Source organism: Hypanus sabinus, chromosome 8 (genome assembly GCF_030144855.1).
Source record: "Hypanus sabinus isolate sHypSab1 chromosome 8, sHypSab1.hap1, whole genome shotgun sequence".
Classification (NCBI taxonomy): Eukaryota; Metazoa; Chordata; class Chondrichthyes; order Myliobatiformes; family Dasyatidae; genus Hypanus; species Hypanus sabinus.
Window position 1 is genome coordinate 139,494,006 of NC_082713.1, and position 14,463 is coordinate 139,508,468.

Here is a 14,463-nt window from a genome sequence, read left to right on the forward strand (position 1 = left end):
CAGTATTACAGTGGAGAAAAAGGAATTACAGAGGCATGAGAGAGAAGCTGGCTGAAGTTAGTTGAAAGGGGACACTTGCAGGGATGATGGCAGAACAGCAATTGCAGGAGGTTTGGGGCAATTCAGAAGGCACAGGCTAGATACATCCCAAAGATGATGAAGTATTCAAAAGAGAGTATGAGACAACCATGACTTACAAGGGAAAAGTAATATTAGCATTCATTTCCAGAGGACAAGGATATAAGAACATGGGCAGTGAGGTAGTGGTGGGTGCTGGTGGCAAAATGTTTGTTGCTCATTAAGCATCCTACAAAATAGTGTTTTAGATTGATCTGGATGCAGTTTGATAAGGTGTCTAACTGGAAACTGAAATGTTTACTTCATTTTGTTTCCCCACAAATAGTGAGTTTTTTGTTTAACCCCTTGTTATTTGTCAGCTCAGACAACCCTGTCAAGTTCATCCAATTCCTTACCTTTTTAATATGTTGTTTCTGAATCGGGTACATTGTTGAAAACTTTATTGTGCATTGTGTTTCCATGACTCTTTAAACCTTTGTGTGTTATATGCTGTATCACAGTTTTATTTTGGTATTCCAGACTTCTGTCAAATGCCATTGTTTGAGCTTGAACCCTTGAGCTTATTAACTGCAAAGGGTATCAACATTTGCAGCAGCACAGTGCATCCTGGCTACCTCCAGGGATAATCAACATAAGTTTAAGAAACTTGCGTACATGTTAGGAGAGCCTGGATTTAGAGACTCATGGTGCACAAAATTGATCACAACTAATTAAAACTGGTCAACTTGTTAATTAAACAGCGTTAGTAAACCATCTAATGTTTGCCCAACTGGAGCTGCTTTGTCCATTGGAGTAAGCACAGGAGATTCCGCAGATGCTGGAAATCTTAAGTAACACACTCAAAATGCTGGAAGAACTCAGCAGGTCAGGCAGCATCTATGGAGAGGAATAAACCATCCACTTTACTGATCGAGAGCTTTCAGTGGGACATCACGAGTCTGATTAAATGTCTCAGCCTGAAACGTCGACTGTTTAATTCCTTCCATAAGTGCTGCCTGTCTTATGCTGAGTTTTTCCAGCATTTTGTGAAGATTCTGAAGTTTATGAATCACAGTTGGTTATTTCATCAACAACCATTCCATAGCTTTCTGTTAAACCATCTAAAACAGCTACCAAATTCCAGGCTGTTTCAGACAATTTTTCCATCGCGTGCATGAAGGCACTTCACTTCTGATTTACTGCTTTCCTTTGTCCTTTAATGCACCTATTCTCAAGCCTTCCTGCATCCACACTCACCCGCAATGAAGTTGGTCATTTAGACATGTACCAAACAAGGTTCAGGTTTAGCCCAACTCTAAGTGGACAATAGGAACAACTTGCAGATACTTGAGCAGTGGAATTTTCTGAAAGACACAAATAGAGAATGAGGGTACCTGCCACTTTAGGGAAGCAGCATGGATTTCATCTACTGGAAATAAGGAGCTTTATCAGTAGATTGTTCCTTTTTAAAGTAATTGTGATAGAAGCTGAAACTTGGATAGTTCAGTACATTTCTATAAATGGTGTTGAGTTACTGAACTGGCTGGAAGGAATTACCAAGTTTTGGTTTCTTTATCACTGTATGATGAGCATCTATCTGCAATGGAAGGTAGATGTGTGTAATAAACCGTACTTTATAGACACCACGCTAATGTTACAACTAACTTAAACAGACATGCCTTGAGGTGTTTAATTATGGAGTTTTTTGTGTGTTCTGGCAAAGAACCATGTGGTCAGTATCAACTGTTGCCTGATTATCCTTCCTGGAATATTTTTCTATGTTAAATTTACTATATAAATGCCAACTGTTGTTGTTGAGTACTCCCAACAATGCTACTTAGGGATTTATAGAATTTTGATCTAATGACAATGAAGAAGATAAGTCACTTGGAGGTGACTTGCTCTGTTAATATGACTGCCTTGCCCTGTCTTGGTTGTTGTCTATTGGCTCCGATGTACTGCTGAAGCACGTTCAAAGATCTGCTGCATCCTGTAAATGGCTGCCAGTGAATTCACAGTTCGCCACTGATGGATGGGGAATATTGTGGGTGCAACATGGATTTTGATCAGGTCTGCCTTTCTCAAGCATCTTCAAACATGCAGTGGTATGAATTCTATTGGCCTTCTGGTAGCAGCGGAAATATGGCAGGGCAACTAGAGGTTACTATGGTCTATTGTATACATTCTCTGATATTGAATGGAATCATTTGGACTATGGTCTGGTAGCCTGGATATTTGTGTCCCACATCTGGTTAAGTTTCTAATAAAGTCAATTGTAGGAGCATTTATGGTTAAAGGAACTATAGCCATAACAATAGGAAGTCACAGCATAAAGCTTGTGAGGTACGGCCATCCATTTGTCAGCCCAAGACCTCAATGTTTCCATGTGATGTCATGTGCTGCTTCATCACCAGTCATGGAAAAGAATATTTCAGAGTTACTGTATCATGAAGAATCTCGTCCCTGATCTTGTCAAAATCACTGACTGAATAGATGAAAATAGTTAAGCCAAGAAAACTATAGTGCAGCAAAGATTTGTGCTTGTAATGGTTACCTTACACTGGTCATTATCTTTGCTTCACTGCTACAGTCAGAAATCCCAATCTGCTTTAAGGGGGTGACAGTCCTACCAGTGCCCCGGAAGAGCAGGGTGAGCTTCATCAACAGGCTTCGTCCAGTTGCACTCATATAACCATATAACAATTACAGCAAGGAAATAGGCCATCTCGGCCCTTCTAGTCCATGCCAAATGCTTATTCTCACCTAGTCCCACCTACCTGCACTCAGCCCATAACCCTCCATTCCTTTCCTGTCCATATACCTATCCAGTATTTTTTTAAATGACAAAATCGAATCTGCCTCTACCACTTCTACTGGAAGTTCATTCCACACAGCTACCACCCTCTGAGTAAAGAAGTTCCCCCTAGTGTTACCCCTAACCTTTTGCCCCTTAACTTTCAACTCATGTCCTCTTGTTCGAATCTCCCCTACTCTCAATGGAAAGAGCCTATCCACATCAACTCTATCTAGCCCCCTCATAATTTTAAATACCTCTATCAAGTCCCCCCTCAACCTTCTACACTCCAAAGGATAAAGACCTAACTTGTTCAACCTTTCTCTGTAATTTAGTTGCTGAAACCCAGGTAACACTCTAGTAAACCTCCTCTGTACTCTCCCTATTTTGTTGACATCTTTCTTATAATTCGGTGACCAGAACTGTACACAATACTCCAAATTTGGCCTCACCAATATCTATTGTGATGAAGTGCTCTGGGAGGTTGGTCATGGCCAGAATCAACTCCTGCCTAAGCAAGGACCTAGACCTGCTGCAATATGCCTATCGCCACATTAGGTCTACAGCGGGTGCAATCTCACTGGCCTTGGATCACCTGGATAACAGCAGTATCTACATCAGGCTGCTCTTTATAGATGCAACACACACAAAATGCTAGAGGAGCTCAGCAGGTGAGGCAGCATCTATGGAAAAAAGTACAATGATTTTTCGGGCCATTGCTCTTTGACAGGACCCCATGTGTGTTGCTTGGATTTCCAGCATCTGCAGATTTTCTCTTGTTTGCTATTTACTGATTGCATCTCGGCATTCAACACAATTGTACCCTCAATTCTAATCAACAAGCTCCAAAACCTGGGCCTCTGTACCTCCTCTTCAACTGGATCCTTGACTTCCTCATCAGGAGATCACATCAGTGCAGATCAGAAATGACATCCCCTTCTCACCGGCAACCAACATTGGTCCACCTCAAGGATGTATGCTTAGCTCACTCCTTTACTCTTTCTATGTCTGTGTGGCTAAGCACAGCTCAAACACCATCTATAAATATGTCAATGACATTACTATTGTTCACAGAATTTCAGAAGGTGACAAGGAGGCGTGACGGAGTGAGAAGAATCAGCTGACTGAGTGGTGTTGTAATAACAATAGACAATAGGTGCAGAAGTAGACCATTCGGCCCTTCGAGCCTGCACCGCCATTCTGAGATCATGGCTGATCTCAACCTTGCACTCAATGTCAGTAAGATCAAGGAATTGATTGTGGACTTCGGGAAGGTGAAGTTGAGAGAACACACACTCGTCCTCATTGAGGGATCAGCAGTGGAAAGGGTGAGCAGTTTCAAGTTCCTTGGTGCCAACATCTCTGAGGATCTATCTTGGGCCCAATATACTGATGCAATTACAAAGAAGGCATGACAGTGGCTATATTTCATTAGGGACTTGAGGAGACTTGGTATGTCACCAAATACTCTCGCAAGTTTCTACTGACCTACCAGGGAGATTATTCCAACTGGTTGCATCACTATCTGATATGGTGGGACCTCTGTGCAGGGTCGGAAAAAGCTGCAGAAAGATGTCCCAACATCGAGGACATCTTCAAAAGGCGATACCTCAAAAAGGAGACATCCATCATTTTGATAACACCCATTACCCAAGACATGCTCTTTTTTTCATTGCTACCATCAGGGAGGAGGTACAGGAGCCCGAAGTCACTCAATCAGCATTTCAGGACAGCTTCTTCCCCTCCACATTCGGATTTCTGAATGGACAGCAAACCCATGAAACTACCTCACTATTTTTCTCTTATTTCCCTACTTATTTAGTTGTGTGTGTGTGTGTGTGTGTGTGTGTGTGTGTGTGTGTGTGTGTGTGTGTGTGTGTGTGTGTGTGTGTGTGTGTTTATATTTGTAATATACGCAGTGGCATGCAAAAGTTTGGGCACCCCTGGTGAAAATTTCTGTTACTGTGAATAGCTAAGTAAGTAAAAGGTGACCTGATTTCCAAAAGGCATAAAGTTAAAGATGACACATTGACACATTTCTTTAATATTTTAAACAAGGTTACTTTTTTATCTCCATCTTTTACAGTTTCAAAGAAACAAAAAAGGAAAAGGGTCCGAAGCAAAAGTTTGGGCACCCTGCATGGTCAGTACTTAGTAACACCCCCTTTGGCAAGCATCACAGCTTGTCAACGCGTTCTGTAGCCAGCTAAGAGTCTTTCAATTCTTGTTTGGGGGATTTTCGCCCATTATTCCTTGCAAAAGGCTTCTAGTTCTGTGAGATTCTTGGGCCATCTTGCACGCACTGCTCTTTTGAGGTCTATCCACAGATTTTCGATGATGTTTAGGTCAGGGGACTGTGAGGGCCATGGCAAAACCTTCAGCTTGCACCTCTTGAGGTAGTCCGTTGAGGATTTTGAGGTGGGTTTAGGATCATTATCCTGTTGCAGAAGCCATCCTCTTTTCAGCTTCAGCTTTTTTACAGATGGTGTGATGTTTGCTTCCAGAATTTTTTGGTATTTAATTGAATTCATTCTTCCCTCTACCAGTGAAATGTTCCCTGTGCCACTGGCTGCAACACAGGCCTAAAGCATGATAGATCCACCCCTGTGCTTAACAGTTGGAGAGGTGTTCTTTTCATGAAATTCTACACCCTTTTTTCTCCAAACATACCTTTGCTCATTGCAGCCAAAAAATTCTATTTTAACTTTATCAGTCCACAGGACTTGTTTCTAAAATGCATCAGGCTTATTTAGATGTTCCTTTGCAAGTTTCTGACGCTGAATTTTGTGGTGAGAATGGAGGAAAGGTTTTCTTCTGATGACTCTTCCATGAAGGTCATATTTGTGCTGGTGTTGCTGCACAGTAGAACAGTACACCCCCACTCCAGAGTCTGCTAAATCTTCCTGAAGGTCTTCTGCAGTCAAACTGGGGTTTCTAGCAATCCTACCAGCAGTTCTCTCAGAAAGTTTTCTTGGTCTTCCAGACCTCAATTTGATCTCCACCATTCCTGTTAACTGCTATTTCTTAATTACATTACAAACTGAGGAAATGGCTACTGGAAAACACTTTGCTATCTTCTTATAGCCTTCTCCTGCTTTGTGGGCATCATTTATTTTAATTTTCAGAGTGCTAGGCAGCTGCTTAGAGGTGCCCATGGCTGCTGATTGTTGGGACAGTTTTGTGGAGTCAGGGTATTTATAAGGCTTTGAAATTTGCATCACCTGGCCTTTCCTAACAATGACCATGAACAAGCCATAGCCCTAACAAGCTAACTAAGGTCTGAGACCTTGGCAAAAGTTATCTGAGAGCTCAAATCTCTTGGGGTGCCCAAACTTTTGCATGGTGCTCCTTTCCTTTTCTCACTCCAAAATTGTATAAAACAAAAATAATACACTAATCTTGCTTAAAATGTTGGAAAGAATGTTTCATCTTTAACTTAATGACTTTTGGAGATCAGTTCATCTTCTGCTCACTTAGCTATTCACAGTAACAGAAATGTTGACCGGGGTGCCCAAACTTTTGCAAGCCACTGTATATTTGTGGTTAGTATTACGATGTATTCCAATCTGCTGCTGCCACAAGGTAAGACATTTCACGACATATTCCAGTGATATTCAACCAGATTCTGATTTTCCTCTTGTGCGTGGGATCATCTGTTTAATGTATTCCAAAGTTTCCCAGCCATTGGAGAGGGGTGGGAAAAGCTGGATTGACTGGTTAGGTGTCTCTTCGAACACTGCCTGTAGGCCAGGTGGGGCAGGAATAGTTACCCCGCCCTCACCCAGGCGTATCTTTTGTACAGGCTTCTGACCCTGAACTCGTTCACACCTTGCCCTCCATCCTACCAAGAAGCAAACTACTGTCTCAGGTGTTTCTGCGTCTCTTGTGATTTCCTGACGTCCTACACCCGACATTGCCCACCCTCCTTGAACTAGAGACATCCATATGAGTAAACCACTGTGCTCTGTCCTTTAATTCTCTCCTTACCGCTACACGCAAGCTCCCAGCAGCACTCGCTGATCTTTTCCAGTTGTCAGTGATTGACTCCAGGGTTCTTTGGTCTTTCATGGACACTCATTCTTGATAGAACATAGAAAACCTACAGCACAGTACAGGCCCTTTGGGCCACAATGCTGTGCTAAACATATACTTACTTTAGAAATTACATAGGGTTACCCATAGCTCTTTGTTTTTCTAAACTCCATGTACCTATCCAAGAGTCTCTTAAAAGATCCTATCAGATCTTCTGTACTTTCCATCATGGTGTGTGATGCCTGCTTATGGTGTTAAATTAAGGAGTGGCTTATTGAATAATATCCACTTTGCGTTGGGAAATAAGGAGAAATAGGGAACACAATGGACTGCCCCTCTCTACACCACAAGCGTCTGCTCTTTTCTCATTGTGTGTTGAAATTATCGTAAAGGAAGTGGTGTATTATTGCTAAAAACATCTGATACTTCCTTTAACTCAGCACTTGGAGCTTGAGTGAAAAATACAGCAGTGAATGCTTTATTTTAGAAAATATTTGGCAATTAAAGGTATGATGGTCTTTAAATATTCAGTAAATTTAAGAATGCCCATTTTTTTTCTACCATTATCTGTGCATCATTAGCATTGCTCTAATCCAGAAGCACGTATTCTTTTTGAAGTTTATTGCTTAATTTGGAAAATGCTGTTTTATATGATTTAAGTTTGAACTTTTTGGTCTGGTCTAGCCATTAATTTTGATAGTTGTAGTTTCAACTCTTGTAAGTTTTTAAGTGATTTGGGAATGTGTATTTATGTTTGTGCTATTTTTAGAATACCTTGGTCAACATTTATCTCCTTAGGGCTGTGCTTATAAGAAAGTTGAATTGCAGCTTTCAATGTGCAAAATAATCACTTCAAATTTCCTCAAGACCACATGATTTTTACATGGAATGCAGGCAGGTGATCCACAGTTGCTTACAGCCCTACCAGATATGTCACAAAATAGAAGAAGGATTTCACAGCTACACATTTCCAGACTTGGCATCCATCAAGTAACTGGACACCAGGTTACATACAAAAAAATAAAAGCCAAAATTGTGATCTCTGGTTTGGGACCACAGAGTACTGGAGGGCCCAGGGAAATACGCTAAGCTTTATTGGAAAAGAGGCCACTCAGAAGGGAAAATTGTACCTGTTGGCCACTTCTCTCCCCTACTCTGCAGCCCAACCCCCAAAAAGTTTCTTCCCAGCTATTCCCTCCTACCCACAAAGCCCAGGAAAATCAGAGTATTTGATCACTTTAACGTTACTCGACCTCTGCTTGTCTTGAACCTCATGGAGCCAAAGGAACGTAGCTGAAACTTATCCAGTAGAGGAAATAGACCGAATATTTTGGTTCAAATTAAAACGTATCTAAGTTATTGTGTACTCAGATAAAAATTTGTTTGAGTGGGATTTAGGACCTGTTGGAAAATACAAAATCTGAATAGACTGTAGTGATGCACCTGGTCAGTCCAAAAATTCATACATTGTTATATTTATGCAGGTTCCTCAGTATTTCCAGAAGCATTCTGATCAGATATTGATTCCATCCTTTAAACATGGAGGAGATATCAGTGCATTATGGAGGATAAGTCCCTAGGCCCTTACCTAGTGCACTTTTGGTCCTTTAGGAAGGCAGATGAGAAGAGGTAGCAGTTAGTGTAATCCTGTTACAGGTCAAGGTGTCAGAGTTCAGAGTTCAATTCCAGTGCCCTCTGTAAGGAAGCATGTACCTTCTTCCCCTGTGCGTGTGTTTCCTCCAGGTGCTTGGGTTTACTCCCACAGTCCAAAGGCAAAGAATTTGCATCCCCTTGCCTTGAGTCACTGCTTTAATGATGCTCTTGGCATCATGAATAAATATTTTTATCACATGGTACTTTAATGTCATCTGGTACATGATCATTTGACATGCATGTACATTTCAATTATAAATTTTTCTCAAGCTACAGGTTTGCTGAGTCTTACTGATATTGGACTTACACGCCAGTCAAAATTACTGTTATTTTTATCGAAAATGTTACCACTTGCTTCAATTACTGTCTTTCTTTTCACCCCTATTTGTCAGGCTGTACCAAGCTGAACTGTGCATGAAGACAACAATGTATTATCACTATGTCAGAGTAAAACCCCTGGTAGAGTGTGGTGTGTTAAACAAAAAGTTAGCTAATTTATGATACACTATAGATCTGTTAGAACCTTAAAAAACTTGTTTCTTCAGGGCACTTTTTAATAAAGGTACACATCCCTCTACCCCTCCACTAGAAACAATCAAATATACTATTTATTGTTTGGTACTGTTGACCTCACGCAGAACTGTAGTGGTTAGATAGCAAAATCCATGTTAATTTTTTAACAGTACCTTTCACTGTCGTACGAGCACCTGTACATTTTAAAGTGGAGTAATTGTTGAGTCCTGCTTATAGAAGCAATGAAATTGTGGTTACTCCTTGTCTACATGGATGGATGCATTGGACTGGTTGTAGAACAATTTCAAGATCATAATGGTATCTTGGGTATTATGGGTAGAACCTTCCCCCCAAATATTTGATCATTATTGTGTTGACCAAAATTTTGACAGCAGCCTTTACACTGAAGATTCCAATGTGTGCAACATAAGCTCTTTAAAATGCTCTTCAGGATAATCACTGATGGGCCAATTTAGTGAGTTGAGAATTCAAACATACAAATCCAAATATGCAATAAAGGAAAAATTGTAAAAATTCATCTGGAAATCTATTCTAGGTGCAATTGTAGATCTGCTATAGTACCACATCTTACTGTGCAACCTCAGTGGCTGTAAATATAATGTACTCAAATATCAAAGTAAATTTATAATCGAAGTATGTACGCATATGTTGCCATATAGCCCCCGAGATTTATATTTCTTATCCAGGCATTTAGTGGAAAACAGAAAAACAGTATAATTTTATAAAAAAAGACTACACACAGACGCTGGCAGACAACCAGTGTATAGAAGAAGACACGGTGTCAAGTAACAATAACACTGAGAACGTGAGTTGTAAAGAATCACTGAAAGTAAGTCTGTAAGTCATAGAATTCATTCTGAGTAGTAGTGAAAGAAGTTATCTGTGCTGGTTCAGGAGCCTAATGTTTGGAGAGTAATATCTATTCCTTAGGATCCTGTACCTCCTACTTGATGGTGGTAGTGAGAAGGTGACATGGCAAAGATGGTGGGGACATTTAATAGATGCTGCTTTCTTGTGGCTGTGCTCCATGTGAATGTATTTAATGGTGGGGAAGACTTTGCCTATGGTAGACTAGGCTAAATCCACAACTTTCTAAAGCCTTTTTCATTCTTGGGCATCGGTGTTCCCATGCCATACCATGATCCAACCAATTAGGATACTCTCCACAGTGCATCTGTAGAGGTTTGTCAAAGATTTTGGTGACATGCCAAATCCATGTGAACTTCTAAGAAAGTAGAGGTGCCTGGTCCCAGGACAGATCATCTCATTTGTTAATTCCAAGGAATTTAAAGCTACTGATCCTCTCCGACTCTGTTTCCCTAATGAGGACTGGCTCATGAACCTCTAGCTTCTTCCTTCTGTAATCAAGAATCAGTTCTTTGGTTTTGCTGATATTGAGTGAGAGGTTGATGTTGTGTTTTATTTGGGGAAGTGGGCCTATTTTCACTTCAACAAAGCATTGTAAATTTTAAATGAACTTCTGGATGTTGTGCAGTTAATTATAAAACTTGACACTGGCATATAGTCTCTGCCCAACATTCTACAAGATGATTACATTGAGTAAAACTATTTAAATTAATCTATCAATTAAATAGAGATACAAGGTTTGTGCAGTTCTAAGTATTTTGCAATCTATATATAGAAATCTGATTCGGTTCATTACTTTCCACACTCCACTGTTGAAATAGTATCAGAAGGTGAGACACTTTTCTCAGAAAAGAGAATGAAAACAATCCGATTCTAATGAAGTTCTTTGTTATTGTATATAGCAGTCTGGCATGAACTACTGCTCTCCCACTGACTGGGCAGGTACAGCCTAGGGCAGGGACCAGCAGTACATCTCCATCAATTTTCTTCAGTAAGTGGAAACAGGTCATCTACAAAGCACTCATTGGCCTAGATTTTCATTCATTGACAAAGTTAACAGCTCAGTGAACTTTCTGTTGCTTTTTGAACTGGAAAATGGTTCTTAGAGATAAGTTTGAGCACAGTGTAGCTCTTCATCAGATTCATTGCATCACGAACAAGGTTTCTCTTCAACAATATAGCAGACTAAAAAATCTGCTTTAACATTTCCTGTGCATCTAATGTGTATGTAAAAAGTAGGTGCCACATGTTCTGCAGGGATCTGTTCTGAGACCCCTCCTATTTGTGATTTTTATAAGTAACCTGGATGAGGAAGTAGAAGGATAGGTTAGTAAGTTTGCTGATGATGCAAAGGTTGGGGATGTTGTGGATAGTCTGGAGGGCTGTCAGAGATTGCAGCAGGACATTGATAGGATGCAGAACTAGGCTGAAAAGTGGCAGATGGAGATCAACCCTGATAAGTGTGAAGTGGTTCATTTCAATAGGTCAAATTTGAAGACAGAATCTGGCTGTGATGAGGATCAAAGAGATGTTGGGGTCCGTGTCCATAGGACACTCAAAGTTGCTGCACAGGTTGACGTTGTTGTTAAGAAGGTGTATGGTGTATTGGCCTTCATCAGCCATGGGACTGAGTTCGAGAGCCATGAGGTAAAGTTACAGCAATACAAGACCTTAGTCTGACCTCACATGGAGTATAGTTCTGGTCACCTCACTACAGGAAGGATGTGGATGTGAATAATATAGAGTGTTTGCAGAGGAGATTTACAAGGACGTTGCCTGGATTGGGTAGCATGCCTTATGAGAATAAGTTGAGTGAACTCGGCCTTTTCTCCTTGAAGCGACGGAACATGGGTGGTGACCTGATAAAGGTGTATAAGATACTAAGAGGCATTGATAGTGTGAATAGCCAGAGACTTTTTCCCAATGCTGAGACGGCTAACACAAGTGGGCAAAGTTTCAATGTGCTTGGAAGTAGGGATAGGGGGGTTTCACACAGAGAGTTGTGTGTGGAATGCACTGCCAGTGACAGTGGTAGAGGCTGATGCAATAGGGTCTTTTAAGGTACATGGAGTTTAGAAGTACAGAGGACTATGCGGTAGCGAAACTCTAGGCAGTTTCTAGTGATCAGCACAACATTGTGGACCGTAATGTGCTGAAGATTTCTATGTTGTATGTTCATATTCTTCTTTGCCATATGTAGTGAATACTTCAAAGAAGTTAAGGTGTAGTGAAACCTGTGAACAGTAAATCCTCATAAGTGGAGATGCCAGAAGTTTCCCTTCAATTTAACCTAGAATGTGTTTTGTGCCGACACTCTTAATATGGTTCCTGTCACAAAATCTGAGGGTGTTGGTGAATGAGTACTTGGCCAGGTATTGAAGACCTGTGCTAATCAACTGGCTGAAGTGTTTACAGATGTACTTAACTTCCCCTTCGACAGTCTGAGGTACCCACCTGCTTCAAGCAGGCTTCAATTATGCCAGTGCCCACAAAGAACATGGTGACCCTCCTCAATGACTACCATCCAGAACAGCACGTCCATTGTGAAGAAGTGTTTTGAAAGATCAGTGATGAAACATGTTAATTCCTGTGTGAGAAGTGACTTGGATCCATTCTAATTTGCCTGATGTCACAATAGGTCAACAGTGGATACTATTTCATTGACTCTTCACTCAACCCTTAACCATCTGGACAGTGAAGATGCATACATCACAATACTCTTTATTGATTATAGCTCTGAATTCAAAACTATCGTCTCCTCAGAACTAATCAATAAGCTCCAAGACTTAGGACTCAATGCCTCCTTATGCAACTTGATCCTCGATTTCTCTACTTGCAGATCCCAGTCAGTTCAGATTGACAACAAAATCTCCTCCACAATCATCGTCAGCAGAGGTGCACCACAAGGCCGTGTTCTCTGCTCACTTTATATTCATGACTGCAAGGTCAAGTACAGCTCCGTGCCATATTTAAGTTTGCTGATGACACTAATGTTGGCCAAATTAAGGGTGGTGACAAATCAGCATATAGGAGGGGGATTGAAATCTATCTGAGTGATGCTCCAGCAACAACCTCTCACTCAACATCAGCAAAACCACAGACCTGATTATTGACTACAGGATGAGGACACTGGAGGTCCATGAGCCAGTCCTCATCAGGCATCAGAAGTAGAGAGGGTCAGCAACTTTAAATTCCTCAGCATTATCATTTCAGAGGATTTGTCCTGGGTCCGGTACACAAGTGCCACTACAAAAAAGGCACAGCAACACCTATATTTTCTTAGAAGTTTCAGACGATTTGGCATGTCATCTAAAACTGTGACAAGTTTTAGCAGATACTTGTGGCGAGGATGCTGACTGGTTGCATCTTAGGACAACACAAGAACAGGCCGTTTGGCCCACAGTGCTGTGCTGAGCCAGCTAAAAAGCAAATCAAATACACCCAAGTACTAATCCTTCCTACCTACGCAATGTTTCTTCGCATTGTCACCACCAGGAAGGAGGTACAGAAGCCTAAAGGCACACAGTCAACGTTTCAGGAACAGCTTCTTCCCCTCTGCCTTCCAATTTCTAAATGGGCCTAGAACCCATGAACACTACCTCACTGCTTTTTAAAATATTTATCTGTTTTTGCACCACTTATCTTAACTATTTTAATACACATTTATGTACTTGCTGTGTTTCAGTTTTTTTCTATATTTATCAATGTGCTGCTGCTGCAAAGTTAACAGATTTCGCAACATATGCTGGTGATATTAAACCTGATTCTGATATCCCTTCATCTTCCTTGCACCCATGTGCCTATCCAAACACCTCTTAAAAGTTCTAATGTAGTTGCCTCTTCCACCATACCAGACACCATTCCAGATATTCACCACTCTGAGTAAAAAGCTTATCCTCATATCCTCCTTGAATATACCTTCAGTGTATGCCCTCGGGTATTAACATATGGGAAAAGTATACTCTCAGTCTGCTCTAGCACTGTCTGGTATGGAAACGACTATGCCTTTGAAATGAAAAGTAGCAGATACAGCCCAGTCCACTGCAGTCCAAGCCCCTCCCACCGTTGAGCACATCTACAAGGACACTGCCACAAGAAGGAACCATTCATCATCAGGGACCCCCACCACCCAGGCCATACACTCATCTCACTGCTGCCATCAGGAAGGAGGGACAGGAGCCTCAGATCCCTCGCCATCAGGTTCCTGAACCAAAATGGGTAACTTCACTTACTCCAATCCCAAACTGTTTCCACAACTATGGATTCACTTTGAAGGACTCTACAGCTGACATTCTCAATGTTTATTACCTATTTATCATAATTTGTAAATGGTGATGGAGCCAGCTGAAATTTGGTGGTCTCTTGAATAACATAAGTTATGACAGTAAAGGTTGTAAGTGGGCGATGATGAATGAAATTCAGGAAGCTTTTTAACAAATTGGATGTTGGAAATGTGAGCTACAAGAATGGAATAGCTGAACATCTGAAACTGATGAATTTGGCATTACGTCCTGAATGCTGCAATC

At 41.1% G+C, this 14,463-nt stretch overlaps 1 protein-coding gene across 6 annotated transcripts in view; it reads left to right on the forward strand.

The window, feature by feature from the left end:
* LOC132398482 (FYVE, RhoGEF and PH domain-containing protein 4-like) overlaps positions 1-14,463 on the forward strand; it is a 260,428-nt gene that overhangs the window by 132,023 nt on the left and 113,942 nt on the right. The gene's annotated exons all lie outside the window — the stretch shown is intronic.